We start from the raw sequence: 15,818 nt of genomic DNA, 5'->3' as shown, positions 1-15,818 counted from the left end.
GCTTTGCTCCTGGCCTCAGCTGAGGGTGGTGGTGGTGGAAAGCAGGGATTTGGAGCAGTCAACTTTTTTAATTGCTCCGCTCCAGCTCTGGGCATAAAACCTACTGATCTGCACTCCAGCTCCGGGCTCCGCTCCAAAGCCCTGGTGGTAAGGCGGCTGGCTTGCTTCCAGCATCCCCACTATTAAAAATGTTCCAGTGCCACAGTTTGAAGTGCAGTCAGTCACCTGGCCTCAGCATATTATTATTCGGATTACAGGAGCGCCTCGGAGCCCCAGTTATGGATTTGGGCCCCATTGTGCTAGGCACTATATAAACACAGAACAAAAATATGGTCCCTGCCCCAGAGAGCTTACTCCAGGAGGAAGACTGTGGTTGACAATATCACTCTTCTGGCACAGTTGAACTCTCTACAGTCAGAGTAAAGCTCATCTGTTCAGGAGACACTAGCCAAAAGGGCTAATTCAACCCTCGGATACATGAGCAGGGAAATCTCGAGTAGGAGTAGAGTGTTTATTTTACCTCTGTATTGGGCCCTGGTGCCACCACAGTTGGAACGTTATGTCCGATTCTGGTGTCCACAATTCAAGAAGGATGTTGATAATTCAAAGAAGAGCCATGAGAATGACTATTGGAAAACATGCCTTATAGTGATAGACCCAAGAAGCTCAATCTACATATCTTAACAAAGAGAAGGTTAAGGGATAACTTGAACAGTCTACAAGTACCAATACAAGGAACAAATATTTGATAATGGGCTCTTGAACCTAGCAGAGAAAGTTATAACAAGATTCAATTACTCAAAGTTGAAGCTAGACAAATTCAAATTGGAAATAAGGTGTAAATTTTTAACAGGGACAGTAATTAACCATTGGAACCATTTAGCAAAGGTTGTGGTAAATTCTCCATCACTGGCAATTTTTGAATCAAGATTATATTCCGCCCCCCTCTACAGATATACTCTAGTTCAAAAGAATTGTTTTGGGGGAGTTCTCTGGCTTGTGTTTTACCGGAGGTCAGACTATCACAATGGTCCTTTCGGGCCTTGAAATCTATGAATCTATTCAAAGCTGGAATGAAAGAGTTTTAGCTCCCTTTCACTGTTTTTCTTTTAGAGACAGTATCACCGACATCATTTTCAATGTCCATAATATAAAATAGTTTTGTATTAGACTGGCAGATTGCCACTACAATAGTGTCAAATATTCATAATGACATACGAAGATATTTTACATTAATGTGTTTTCCCCCACTCCCCATTTGTTTCAGATATTTTGCATGATTATTTTTAGGAAAATGGGTCAAACTCAATTGGATGTGAAATTTTTTTCCATGTTCTCAATATGAAAATACAGATTTATTGCTCATTGTGGGTCTGTCAGATTCATGTATATACCTCTGTGAAATTCATGGGGCAAAATGTGAAATCTGAATAGTTCTGTTGACACCTATTTCAGTATTTCTAGCCTCATTCTAATTTTACATTAGAATTTGCTGAACATTTAAGTAGGCTCCAAAATCACTTTGTCACCCATAAAACCATCATTTTGCAACACAGCCCTGGAAAATAATTCATGCTACAAAAATGCTTCAGATACCATGTGATGATATTTTACACATCATTGTATTGCCTCTCAGCACAGTACCCCAGATCCTCCAAGGTATTTTGGCTCTAACTTTGCTTTCATGTTATGCCATCCTTACAGCCAGCCACACACAGTTATCTCATGGGGAAGGGGCTTCCATGGGATCAGATGGCGAGAGCTTATGATGCTTTAATTCTCATCTCCACGCTAAATAGCTTTGAGGTTCTACAGCTTTCACCCTTACCATGCTATGCAAAAGATGGGGTGATGGATACATCTCTTTGTGTACATTTAGTCCTGTAAATTGGATTTCAAATCTTTCTCCTTAGGTAGCAAGACTCAGCACATCTGTGATGCTGTCGACAGTGTCATGTCTGATGAATAATTTTACATTATGTGAAGTATGAATTATTAATTAAATCCACCTGTTAAGTCCATAGGTTGAAACTCACACAGGTATAGAGGACCCATGCAAGGCCCTCAGCACTACTGGAATCTCACATTGCCCCTCTGTGATTGCCTTCCTGCAAAGTGATGCCTCTGACCCCCAGCATGCCATAAAGGGGAGTTCCAGGAGGGCCTGAAATAGGCTGGCACAGAACGGGAGACTGTGGAAGGGGCTATGCTGCATGAATGCATGCTGCCACCCAAAAAATTTAGGGAACACACATATGCCTTTAGGGCCTGATCCAAAACACATTGAAGTCAATAGATAGATTCCTATTGATCTTTGTAGGCTTTGGGTCAAACCCTTACTGTAGCCCCATGCCCCATCCGCAGGTTGAGGAGGATGCGTTGTGCATCTCCACCAATCTCCACAAAAGAATGAGGCTGAATGTCTCCCCAAGGAATAACTTAACACAGTGGAAGCAAATGGAGGGATTCCAGTCATCACAAAAAGAGGCAAAAACTCCAAGTAGTTTGCTATTGTCAGTTCTCCAAGGAACCTGCCGCCTGCATGCCACACAGGTACACGGAGGGGTGGATTAACTTAAATGTTGAGTTAGGAATGCTTCGCTCTTTGCCGGAGAAGGCCTGAAGTGAGGAACACAAAAAAGACACAGGAAAGGAAAGAAGACTAGAAACAAAGGAGATGAGACACTACAGTTAATGACAGTTAAAATAACACACAGCTTCAATTTTTATGTTAACGGATGGTCTGTTTTTTGATTGTGGCTAAAGAACGTCACTGATTTGGCAATTCGTTTTCCCAAAAAAGTATGTGAAGAGGGAGATGTGGAGACTGATTTATTGCCCTGTGGGGGTGCAACCAGTACACCTCTTCCCCGATATAACATAAATTTGGATATAACACGGTAAAGCAGCGCTCCGGGGGGGGGCGGGGCTGTGCACTCTGGCAGATCAAAGCAACTTCGATATAACTGGTCTCACCTATAATGTGGTAAGATTTTTTTGGCTCCTGAGGACAATGTTATATAGGGGTAGAGGTGTACTTGAATTATAGGTCCCTAACACAAGCCTCATTCCTGGTGGTGTTGAAATCATTGGGAGGTTAGCTACTGGCTTTGCTAAGAGCAGGTCCAAGTTCTATGTGGAACAATTTCATAAAGTAAGAATGTTTGAAAGGTTTCATAATGTATTTCTCTGGACATACCTGGCAAAGGGATGGGGGTGAATAAAGTGTATTTGCAGAAATGTGAGAGGAGGCCACCTGGTGCTCAGGGACATCTTCTGTAATCTTATCACAAACCCAGAATAAACTAACCTTGGTGAAAAGAGTATTAAGCTTGTGTTTTCCAAAGAGACAGTGAGTGTGTCTAGGTGAGACGGTGTTACTTGTCTGCCTCTGAAAGAGCACTATAAACCCTATGTTCATAAGAAATATGTTTTAATCAACAGTGTTGAGAACATGTTGCAAATGTAAAGAGAGAGCTTGGAATAGGGTAAGATAAAAACTTGGAGTTAGTCAAGCCAGAAAATAATCTAAGAGCTACATGACAGAGCTTCCAGTCTCTCTCTAGCTGGTTTACAGCAGAAAACAGCCAGTCACCAATGAATCAACTGTGTCAATGTGAGGTTGTATATATGAAGATGTGGATACCTTTTTGTAACAAAAGAAAGCTACCTTGAATTCAGAAAAAATACTGGATGGATACTGAATTTCTGAAGACTCCAGTAGCAGCCTGTAGGACTCTCAGTGTTAAAAGTAGAATGTAGTATGTCTTATCTACAGACTCCAGAATATTGTCTTGAATTATTTGTGAAAGAACATTAGTTAAGTGTGTTGTAAGGTGTTTTAAGGTAGTAATATCAGGCTTGCAATAACATTTCTGGGAAGTCTAAGACTATTTAGCCTGAATTTCAAGAGACTGTTTTTGCCCTTACAAGCTGAACCTTGAGGAATAGTCATTTTCACCAGATTTATGCAGAGCTCTGGGATTTGTTTTCCCTCAACTTGTGCTTAATTTTAAGTCAATTGAAGTCAGTTGGATGTGCTTAAATGCACTGCTGAACAGGGATCAGAATTAGGAAGCTATAAAAGGGCCTTCTCCCAGATCTGATAGTTTTGTACCTAGACTCTCTGTTTAGATACTTGGCTTTTCGGCAGCATACACACTAGTGACAAGTGTGCTCTTTAATTGCTAGTAATATGTCCCTTCATTATGTAGCTACCTAGGCTATAAGAAGGAGGCAATATTTCAGGGAGTTATTACCTAGCTTCAGGAATAATGTGTGCATTTACAAATTAGCACTACAAATACTACACTAGAGACTTAAGCATCCAAGTATCATGTAAATAAACACTTGCAAATTAATCTGGAAGTTCTCGGACACAAATGGGGAAAATATTATGTAACGTTATCAAAGGTAAGGCAGACATGATTTTTTTTAATCCCCACTCTAAAACAATATAGCTGCATGAGAGCTGTAAAAATTTCCCATTATTTCAGATCACTGTATCCAAAAGTGAATGAAAATATTTTTATTTTGGAGTATGTTTTGCTTTTATATTGCAGACCTCCTTGAAAAAACAACAACAAAAAATATATACTGGCACGATCAATTGAGATGTCTGTGCACGTACACACACCCCGTGTGCCACATCCTGAAAATGAATCTGCTCAGGTCTATCCCTGTATCTGCATGGATTCAGTTTCCACACTTTTTCTGTTATCTCACATGGCCTTTTGTAAAACCTCTCAATTTTCAGTACAGGACAAGCCAGTTCTTAATTGTTTTCATAAAACAACTTCATGATAGGAGAAATCCACCTTTGGTCATGTGCCCCCCCCACAAAACCCTGCTCAGTTCTTCAATGTCACCTTCATCAGGAGAAACAATAGACTTGTGCCTTTTATACATCATTAAAAAGGCTTGAAGTGTTATAATTTAAAAAACAAAAGGGGTGGGTTTTGCTTACTTGATATAGCCTTAAAAATCAGAAATAGGGCCTGATTATGGCATGGGGCACTATAAGCGAGTGCTCAGGGTCCCAGCTTTTGGACTCCTGTGATTATATCAAAATGTCATTTCTCCTGTTAAAAACAAAAAGTTGCTAGCCATCTTGGCTGTGGAAAAATACTTGAAAGCGTGACCTGAGTGTAATCCATGCAATGATGTCCGCCCAAGTCTGCAGACACCTAAAACAATAGCTCTAAACTGCCTTATGCTCCTCACAGGCATGTAAAGTGCAAGACACAATGTTCAGGGGAGATGAGAAGTCTGCCATCTCCACAGCTGAGGATTCTGTGTGTGGTGGGAGGAGAGTGCAGCAGGCCCGATGTCCACCTAAGCAGATACATTCACTGTTGGGGTGAGTACTGGGGATCCCACTGCTGTCCCTAGGGGAAAAGGGATCCAGCCTACTGCCTTTGATGCTCATGAGGGGAAGGAAGCCCCGTTGCCACTTTTGGCGAGGAGGAGGATGCCTCAAGTCACTGCCTCTCTGGGCAGGAGAGTCGGGTTGCCACTGTCAACCCAAGTAGGGTTGGAGCTATGAAGCTGGTGTGACACCACCAGAGGCCCTGTATTGTGGCATGCCTACAGCCCCAAAATGCCTTAATCTAGCCCTGCCTGGAAGGCTAGTTGGCAGTTACAAACGCTCAAGTTTATCATGCGTATCATGATAGTTGGAGTTTTTCCTAGCGCTCAGACTACTGGAATAATCAGGTTAGTCCCTGATAAACTCAGCTTCCTTTCTAAATAAGTTTCTAGCCCTCCTGGCTATGAAGAAAAAGATTAAAAATGTGAACCCCAAACCCTCTGACACCAGAAGACAAATAAAAAGAACCAAGATTTATTATTTCTTTAATCTCATGATTTTCAAGGAAGTCTTATGATTTTGAGCAGATGGGAGCTCATGATTTTCAAATACTTGAGCTTGAATATATTGAAATTATGACAACAAAAGAGAGAAGAGAGATAAAGCCGAATAACTGAGTGGGGAAGGGATTTTTACTCAGACTACATAAAGCTGCATTTTTTTTCCTCAAGCATGTTAATTCAAATGCCTGATTAACACTTGGCAGAAATAATATGTTTGTTATTACTATAACACCCCTCTCCCTTCAGTTAAGAGGAGAGCTCACAATACGCATCTCATGAAACCCCCAAGAAGTCCTCCAGCAAAACCAGATAAGAACAGACTTGACACTCCAGATAGTAAAAAAAACAACAACAAAAAACAAAAAACCCCTTTTAGACTGTCTTTATAAACATAGAGAAGCAAAAAAATGGTACCAACTCAATATTTTGCAAGCCACCTTTAATTCCCAACTTAAGTCTTGTATTAAATGTGTGGGTTGTTTTTTTTAAATAAACACATGGGAGGGAAAAACACCAGAAAATGCCCAGGTTCCTTTATAGGGACTTTTAACGGAGTTCATGTCTGTTCATTCTGTCTGCTGTACATTTCAGCCTACATCACTTTCCTGTTCATGTTCTCTGTGGTTCAGTTCTTGATTGCTCATGTACATAGCAGGATAAGTGTCTCTCTTTTTGGTGTGGTCACACACCATATGGGAAGATAGGATGCAAACAGTAAATGAAGTGGTAGTTGAATATAGACCCCCAGAGAGAGCCCTGTAAACATGGTGAGGGCTGGGGAAGACTTGGCCTTGAGGTGGATTTTTGATGTGGACTTTTATTACCCTTGAAGGGATGGAGTTTTGGTTTAACTGGAGGGCCAGCCAATGAGAGAGGGAGACTACCGACCAGAGGAGAAACTGAGGCACCGCCACATCATGACAGCAAGAAGCGGTTTCGTAGCCTGCTTCTTGTGGTCTCTGCTTTTCTAGTCTGACCTTCAAGTTCTTTCATTGAAGATATCCTGTTCAAGCATGATTTAGTGGCTATCTGTTCAAAGTCTACATTAATGTCTCTTTGGCTGGATGAGTGCTACAAAATTTTGAGGGCATACGAAGTTATATTGTGTTGCTATTTTTCTTTCGTTTCCCATCTTGTCTTCTGTTTTTATAGTTTTCTTTATACAGTGCCAGTTTCAAGAGTTGCAGATGGCAGTAGTATTCCTGCCAGTTTCAAGTGCAGAATTGCAGAATTGAATATGTGCATGCTCATCTGAGAAAAGTTAGGTGTCTTTCCCCATGAGGAATTTCATCCCTCCTTTCCAGCAAAGAAGCAGCACCACTTAGGAAAGCAATATTCCCTGTGCTGGAGAGACACTGACAACTAACAAATCCCTCTCCTATCTATCGCATAACTCAATGCTGGAATTAATCCTTATGCTGAACCTACTGTTCCTTTATGGTTGATAGCCTTTTACCACCAGTTATACGGGACAGTTAGGCATGGCACTTCACAGAAAAGGGCATTATAAATAGTAGCTAGAAGTGGAAAAGATCTATTGCTGCTATTGAGAAAGGATGGTCTTGTGTTAAAGAACTGGACTGGGACTCAGAAGATCTGGGTTTTGTTCCTAGCTGTCACACAGACTGTGTGTGTCTTTGGGCAAGTCACTCTCTCTTTGTGCCTCAATTCCCAATCTTCTGCTTGTATGTTCTAACTCTTTCTGCCACGCTTGGTCTGTCTCACCTATTTAGAATGTAAGCATCTGAGGTTAGGAGCTGTCTCTGATTATGAACTCAGAGCTGTGGGCCAATGATTTTGGCTAGGGTCTCTAGCTGCTAATGTAATGCAAATAATAAGCAGTATTTGTTCATCAAATCTATCCCACCTTTCCATCCTCATCATGCAGGATATAGTCCCCAGACAGAGGACATATCAGTAATTAAACTGGTACACCATTTTGTCTGAGTTTCCTTTTGTCCTTATAGTCTCTCAGGAGAAAAATATTTCTTTAGCAGAACTCGTTTCCTAGCAACACGGGAACTATTTTATTGGCAGCTATAAAACAGGTAGGAGTATATCACAGAGCTTGTAAATTGCTTGCATTAAATTGCTAGAAAATAAACTAATAATTTATTAACCATAATTTGTGCCCAATAGTTTCTTGGGGACTTTAAATACTAAATTCAGACTCATTTGAGTTGGAAACTAAAGACAAACTCATACCTAATTTTTTTGTCCACTAGCGCCCAAAGGTATTTTTGTACAACATTATTAAATATCGGTTTCCTCCTGTTTGTTTCACACTCACATACAGAGTGCTAAGGGATTACTGGGAGCACATACTTATTACAAAAAGATTTTACTTTGACCAAACTCATATTAAATATACACATTTTGGCCCCAAATTTTAAATCTCAGTTACAGTTGGGGAAGGGAGTGAGAAAGGATGGCTGTCCCCCAGATTCTGATGAACTGCTTTGTCTTTTAATTCCCACTGCTCTATCAGGGAAACTGTAAACTGTCCGTAAACTGGTGATCATGGGCTGTGCCTAGCACACAGGAATTGTCATATCAGTTCAGGCCAGTGGTTTGTCTAGTTCTGTCTCCAACATTGGCCAGTACCAGCTGCTTCTGAGGAAGGTCCAAGAAACCCTTGAGTAATCTTCCCCCAGGGAAAGCTTTTTCCTGACCCCCATTAATAAGGGGTTGGTTTATGCCCTGATGCACACTTTGCTACAGCAAATATTGAACCCAACTGACCTCGTCCGTGCCAGTAGGCCAACAGTCCGCAATACGAATTTGAGGGAAAAGGGGTGCTTGGTTAATATTCAAAGTCAAAGAGGGCAGCTTCTATAGCAGAGACATATCCTTGTTAACAAGAGTGAGGCCCATCTAACCATCTGTTATATTTGGACCTTCCATACCAAAAAAATATTGCTCACGTGGCAAAGAATTTGCACCTGCAGAGGCTGCACAGTGTGCTATAGAAATCCAGAATTATGGTTTGAAAACTAGGCACTGGTGAGCACTCATAAAAAAAAAATGAATTAGATGGCTATGCTAGTCCTTGAGGAGATTTATTTGTAAAGCTCAATCAGCAGTCATTCCTTCTGGAACCTCACCTTTACTACTTGCAATTATTTTGACATACTTGAGCTTTTTTTTAAAATCCATAAAAATAATCTTACCCACAATTTGCATGTATTTTTAGGGTGGTGTAACTGTTTGCAGAGAAATTATTAATGGCATCCTGATCATAGAATGCAGGAGTAACTACTTGTTGTAAAAGCTGAAGCAGCAGTTGTCTCCCGGAAGAGAAGAAAAAGGAAAACAAGAATTCCAGGACACCTGAAACTGTAGCCAGAGGTTCACTAGAGTTCAATACCCCCTTGCCTTTATGTCATGCTCACAAAGATCCTCACCAGAAGTGCTGCAAACTTTTTCTTTGGGTGAATGCTAGCGGGAAAGTCCCAAAAGACAGGTATGCTGTCATTTTCCAGGCTGTCCACCAAATGAAGGCTTAGCAGGATGGATAAATAAATACTTGTGTATGTTTTCAAAATATGTGTCCTGCGGTCTCCTAAGTGTTAACTAAACGTACAAGTTTGCTGATGTTGGTACTGAATAGTTCTCAGGGAGAGGTCATAGTTACCAGATTTAAAAGGAAAATGTGACCAGTCTGAGAAGTTGGAGCTCTGGGGCCAGCTGGAGAGTTGCATTGCAGCCTAGGGAATGCCAGAGTTTTTAATATCAATCCCTTGACTCATAAAGCCTAAATCTGAGTGTTAACTAAGAAGTCAGATCCCCTGGAGACCCCTGTCCCTTCCCAAACAACCTTCCCACCCCCACTTACTGGCTGTTGTCTTCTTAGGGAGAGGCCCAGCAACCAGCAATTGCCCCTCCCTGCAGGCAGAGTAGTCCTATCTCCTTTCTGGGCATCTTCAGAAGGATTCTCCTACTTTCTCTCTCCATTGAGGGATGGGGGATTGGCACATCACCCTCCTCTCTCTCTTGCAGGGGCATCTGGAGACTTATCTCTTGTTGGTCTCTGTCTTTGGAGGTGAAGGGGTGTGTGGTTTCCTGTCTTCCTTAGGGTCCCCTTGTTTGTCCCTATCCTGCAATAATCCCTGTGTGCTCCCTGCCCATTCTGCAAAGTCCCACCCCCACAAAAATGTATTCATCCTTCCACTCCCCCATTATTGCAGTGTATTTCATGCAATAACAAGCCCCTAAAAGGTCAGGGTCCTGAGCAGAGATGGTGCCCTGCAACCAAATTCCCTACCATAGCTGTTGTTCTCTTGCTTGAACAATCAACCTACTAAGGACCTTACCCACCCATAGGATGCATAAAAAATATAAAGAATATATATACAAAAAAAAGCTGGCAGGCAAAGCATCTCTCTCTCTCTCTCTCTCTCATCCAAGGACATTGGCCAGGACTCTTTTTTGGTATAAAGCCAGGACTGATTTAGGGAAACCAAGACTGCTGGCGACTCAGCAAAGAAGCAATCATTTACAGAATTTGCATTACTCAAGCCAGTGGGAAATTCAAGCTCTTTTTTTAATATCAGAAGCTGCCAAAACAGATCTCAGTTCTACACCCATCGGGTCAGAGCCTTAGCTGGTGTAAATTAGTGCAGTTTAAATAACATCAATTTAGATTATATCAATTTAGACTACCTGAGGCTCTGGCCCAGTTAGCTGAATGGGTGCAGTATCAAGTCCATAGAAGGTAATATTCAGAATGAGATCACTGCATCATCATCTCAGTAAACATTGCTCCAATATTTATATTTGGTTGTGGGAATGATGTCTTAATTTCACTGGAATCACTGCTTATTTACACCGGTGTAAGTGAGAGGACAGGCAGGTGAACAGTATTTCTTCTTCTTGATTAGTCTCAGATCAGATGCCACAGTTTCCTCTGAGTCATTTTCCCCTGATGCATGGACAGGCTTCCCAAAACAGAACTGAGCTGCTTCAGCAAATGAGGGGAAAGAACCCTCATACAAAACACTAATCAAAGGTGTGCTGCCACCACGTACCTATGTCTGAGCTTTGAAAGGCAGAGTGCCACAATCATTTCTCAGTTTTGGATGTGCTCCAGAAAGCAAAAGCGACCACAAAACTCTGTCAGGGTCAGACTCAGTGCAGCTGTCAGGGGGTTATAACGGTAGCCAATGAGCATTCATCTTGGGCCTCCAGTGAGAAAAGAACCACAAAAGGGTGCTGGCACCCCCAGGCTTATGGGAGTTCCACTCCCAGAAATTGTGGGACAAGTTAGAGAGATCTGCCACTTCCTTCATCTTGGATTAAAGTCATGAAATCTTAGGGCTGGACATCAGGGACCAGGGATTTATTTAAGGTCAGTCACACACCATCAATAATCACCTTTGAAAGTGCTGGTTTAAAACGGTGTACAATATAACTTAATACAATATAAGGGAAGTGTTTCCATAATAACCCTAGCCCAGAGGCAATTAAATAAGCCACTCAAGGAATCTGACTGCACCTTTTGCACTTAGGTCCATACATGCAATTATTCTGTGCCCAAGGCTGTGATGATGACAGAAAATAAATGCAACGTGCTTGGTATATTTTATACGTGAAGGGACTCCGGTGGACACAAATCCCTCTCTAGAGCCTGGGAACACAGACAATTGAATGAGCCAGAGAAGAATCTGACCATTTCCTTTGCAACGAGAGCCAAATATGCAATTACTTTGTGAATTATATAAGAAAAAAAATTGTTAAAGTCTGCAGCCAGCCAACATATCTAACTTTTCTAAGAGCACATGGGCAGGCTCTTAGACTGTATAAAAAGCTTTTTTATACAATCTAAAATTCATTGATCCAGTTTTCTTCTTACCTCTCCCTACATACACTGCTGTATCTCCTTGAAAGATTTAAAATCCTACTGGCCTAAATTCTGCAAACCCTCCTGCTGATTATGGAATAGAAACAATCCCAGGCGACCAATCACAGCTAATCAAAACACTTCAGATTTTGAATAGAGATTACTGAATACTCTCTCAGTGAACTGTTCACAGTTAGCTCCTACAACTTAAAAAAACCCCACTGGCTAGATATGAATAATGAGGAAATATGAGGAGTTCACAATCCGCTCAGACATTCCATGAGCAGAAAAAGATGCTGAATTCATCAAGAAAATTATTTACTCTGCTGTAATAGTGAAAAACATTTATAGGGCCTTCTTTTTGTGACCACATCTGCATCTGCCATTTGCCTAATTGCTCACAAACTGCACAATTTGCTCACATAAATGCCCAAAAGTGTGGTAACTTCATGACCCAAAATTTGTATACACGAAAAGGAGGCCCTTTATAAATTTACAATAAAATATATGTGCCATTATTACCATAATGTTCAGTGACAGTAATAAACCTTTTAATCATATTTTTGCTTAATCCTAAACCTCATACCACTTCAATAGCTTTGTTGGAATATTGTTTTGGTTTGTTTAGTGATTAATAAGACTGCAGAAGAAAAATGGCTTCCTGCTTTCCTTTTTGGCCAAAAATGGAATCCCACAGAAATGAAAATCTTTGATGTAATGGAAAGTTTTTGCCATTTAAATCAACTGATAAAATATTCTGTTTTTCTTCTCTTGAATTTGCCCATATGAACTGTCAGGCTTCCTATCTTTTCTGTTAGAGATTAGTGTACAATTTCTTATTTCCTGTATTCAGTTGCTTTATTTTGTAACTCCTGTTGCACACTACTTCATCTTCCCTTGTATTTTCCTGCAGAATGGGAGCTGCGGGCAGCTGTGCCTGCGGACAGTCAATGTAAACGAACTGTCTCACGTGCCACCAGTGGATTACCCTGACAATAATTTTTTTGCGAGGATAGCTCAGTGGTTTGAGCATTGGCCTGCTAAACCCAGGGTTGTGAGTTCAATCCTTGAGGGGGCCACTTAGGGATATGGGGCAAAATCAGTACTTGGTCTTGCTAGTGAAGGCAGGGGGCTGGACTCAGTGACCTTTCAGGGTCCCTTCCAGTTCTATGAGATAGGTATCTCTCTCTCTCTATATATATAATTTTATTTAAACCAGTAGAATACTGTAAATGGGAATATGGTATGTGAGTATTTGCACCTATGTACTTAATTTAATGTGTAGTTGATAATGGAGAGACAAGGTGGGTGAGGTAATATCTTTTATTGGCCCAGCTTCTGTTTGTGAGAGAGACAAGCTTTCGAGCTATACAGAGCATCAAGCTCAGTACTGCCATTTAGCCCACCTAGACTAGAATTTAAAGTTGTGTTGTTAGAATGTTAGCTAACTTTCTAAATAACATGCTTGAAAAGTCTAGTGTAGACAGGGCAGTGTAGCCTTTAACATGTGCTAAGCTGGCTGAGTTAAAGCCTTGGCGCTCCCATAGGCTTTACGTGTCCAGCTTAGCATGTGGGAAAGGCAGCGTGCCTTTTCACGTGTGTTAACCGACATGTTCTAACAACACACCCATAGATCCCAGTCTAGACAAGGCCTTAGGACAGTGGTGAGCAACCTGCAGCCCACAGGCCACACGCAGCCCGTCAGGGTAATCCGCTGGTGGCTTGTTTACACTGACCATCCTCAGGTACAGCCGCTCGCAGCTCCCAGTGGCTGTGGTTCGCCATTCCCGGCCAATGGGAGCTGTGGGCGGCCGTGCCTATTGACAGGCAATGTAAACAAACGGTCTCGCGTCCCACCAGTGGATTACCGTGACGGGTCACAGGTCGCCCACCACTGCCTTATGGGCTACCTGAAGTATCTGGAGTGAATCCGTATGGGAATAAGCTATTCCTATATAAGGCACCTTTATACTGGTATAACTGCAGTCACACAGCAGGATTATACCATTTTAATTATCCCGGGATAGTTAATGTTGTACAATGTTTGTGTTTAGAGAACCCCCAAGTCTTTTTCTGTTAGTGTAAACTGCTGTAATCCAAAGTACCACTGGGTGGAAGTAGTGCTTGCTTTCCTGCACTAACAATGAAAATACCATCATGTGCATGACCTTTGGTAAACTCATTTTATTTTGAGAGAGGCTTCTGCCAGGCAGATTTCATCACACACTCTGCTTTCATCAAGGATTGATCTCTGGGAACAAAGCATTTCCAGAGCTGTGTGGCACTAGGAGGCTCTGCACATGGAGCGATTGAGGGCAGTCCTTGGCCCTCAAGACAAGAATTCTGTTTGCAAGCGCTCTGGCAACTGAGCTGAATGTAATTAGAGTTGATTCCCATCGGTATCCTTTGTAGTGAAATGCCAAAAGAAACATTCTATGTTCTTTGTTTTAAATCTGTCAATTAGGTATTGAGCTAAATTCTAGCACTGAGCTGAATGTTTTAAATTACCACTGGAACAGAGACAGTGAGGTGTCTGGCTATGAGAAAAGAGTGAGTGTAGGAGAAATATTTTCTTTAGCTGGTATGCCATTCACATTTTCCAGTGCCACTGTGGTAAATGGCTTCATGTTCCCTCCTGAGAATTAGCACTGGTCTAATAACCCATTCGGGGGTTCAAGTATTATATTTCACTACACTCCTGGTGTATGTAAAACTGCTTTATACTTGTCTGTGCTTACTTGAATTACTGTTGCATTGTTTGTTTACTCAGTTATGTTAAGTCCTTCTGGAGTTCTCATGGGATAATTTGGGCTGTGTTTTTCAAAATCAGCACCTACAGGACACACCCAAGTTAGGCTTCATCTGCAGTTGGAGCTGAGAGTGTGATTCCCAGCTTGATTAGCCATACTCATGCCTGCTCTCATCAAGCTGGTGCACTAAATATAGGAGTGTGGCAGCTGTAGCACGGGCAGTGGTGGCACAGGCTAGCCACCCGGATTATGTATCAACCGAGTCCAGGTGAGTTTGTATTTGGTGCAGCTAGCCAGTGCTCTGGTTCACTACTAGCCTTGCTACCATGGCTACACATCTGTTTTTAGCATGCTTACTGAATGCCAGCTAGTGCGAGTATGTCTACGTGAGCTGGGAATCACACCCCTAGCTCCGAATGTAGACGTAGCATTAGCCTGTAAACTCTTCAGGGAAGAGAGTGTCCCTTATTGTGTTTGTATACAGTGCTTAGCACAAACCCACTCCCTGATTTGATGGTCTTTAAGCACTACCACAATACAAATATTTAATAATGATGCATTTGTATAGCCGAGTATGCAAATGAGGGAATCACACACATCCAAATGGCCATTTTGTGCTTTTCAATGTCCATTTGGTTTGCCCATTTGCCTGTTGGCACGACCACACCCAGTTTGAAATTGCAACACTTATATGGTGCTGTACATTTCTGTGGGACATCCAGACACATTAGGTACATCCTTTTAGCTCCTGACAAACTGACAGTGCAGCTCTTGGTGTCACAAAGTTTGCAGTGAGTATGTGTGACGGGGGACCCTGGGGAGGCCACTGAGGTCACTCAATTAGGGTGTACTGCAAAGAATGAGGCAAACAATCCCCAACGCTGGTGGATATTCCAATACTTAGATTTACCAAACCAGCACAAAACAGCTTCTACAATACCTCACTGGTCACCCAGAAGCCAACAACATAGTTCCCTTAAAGTAACCCAGCCTCAGGCCTCCACCCAGACACCCAAGTCAAATATGATGAGGATTACTGGAAATCTTATTCATCATATAAAAAAGTTCTACCAATCCCAAAGGATCAGACACATTACCTCCCAGGTCAATGAATATTCTAGATCTTATCCAAATACACACTTATAGCCAATTCTTATTAATTAAACTAAAATGTATTGAAAAAGAGAGCATTGGTTAAAAGATCAGTATACATTCAGACACGAGTACAATTCTCAAGATTCAGATTCAGAGCAGAGATGGTGAGCTCTGTAGTTGCAAAAAGTTCTTTCATAATTAATCCATGGGTTATAGACCAATTTTCATATTCAAGCTTAAAACTGGGATCTCAGCCTTATGAC

This window comes from Mauremys reevesii, linkage group 5, assembly GCF_016161935.1.
Source record: "Mauremys reevesii isolate NIE-2019 linkage group 5, ASM1616193v1, whole genome shotgun sequence".
Classification (NCBI taxonomy): Eukaryota; Metazoa; Chordata; order Testudines; family Geoemydidae; genus Mauremys; species Mauremys reevesii.
Note: the sequence above shows the minus strand (reverse complement) of the source record.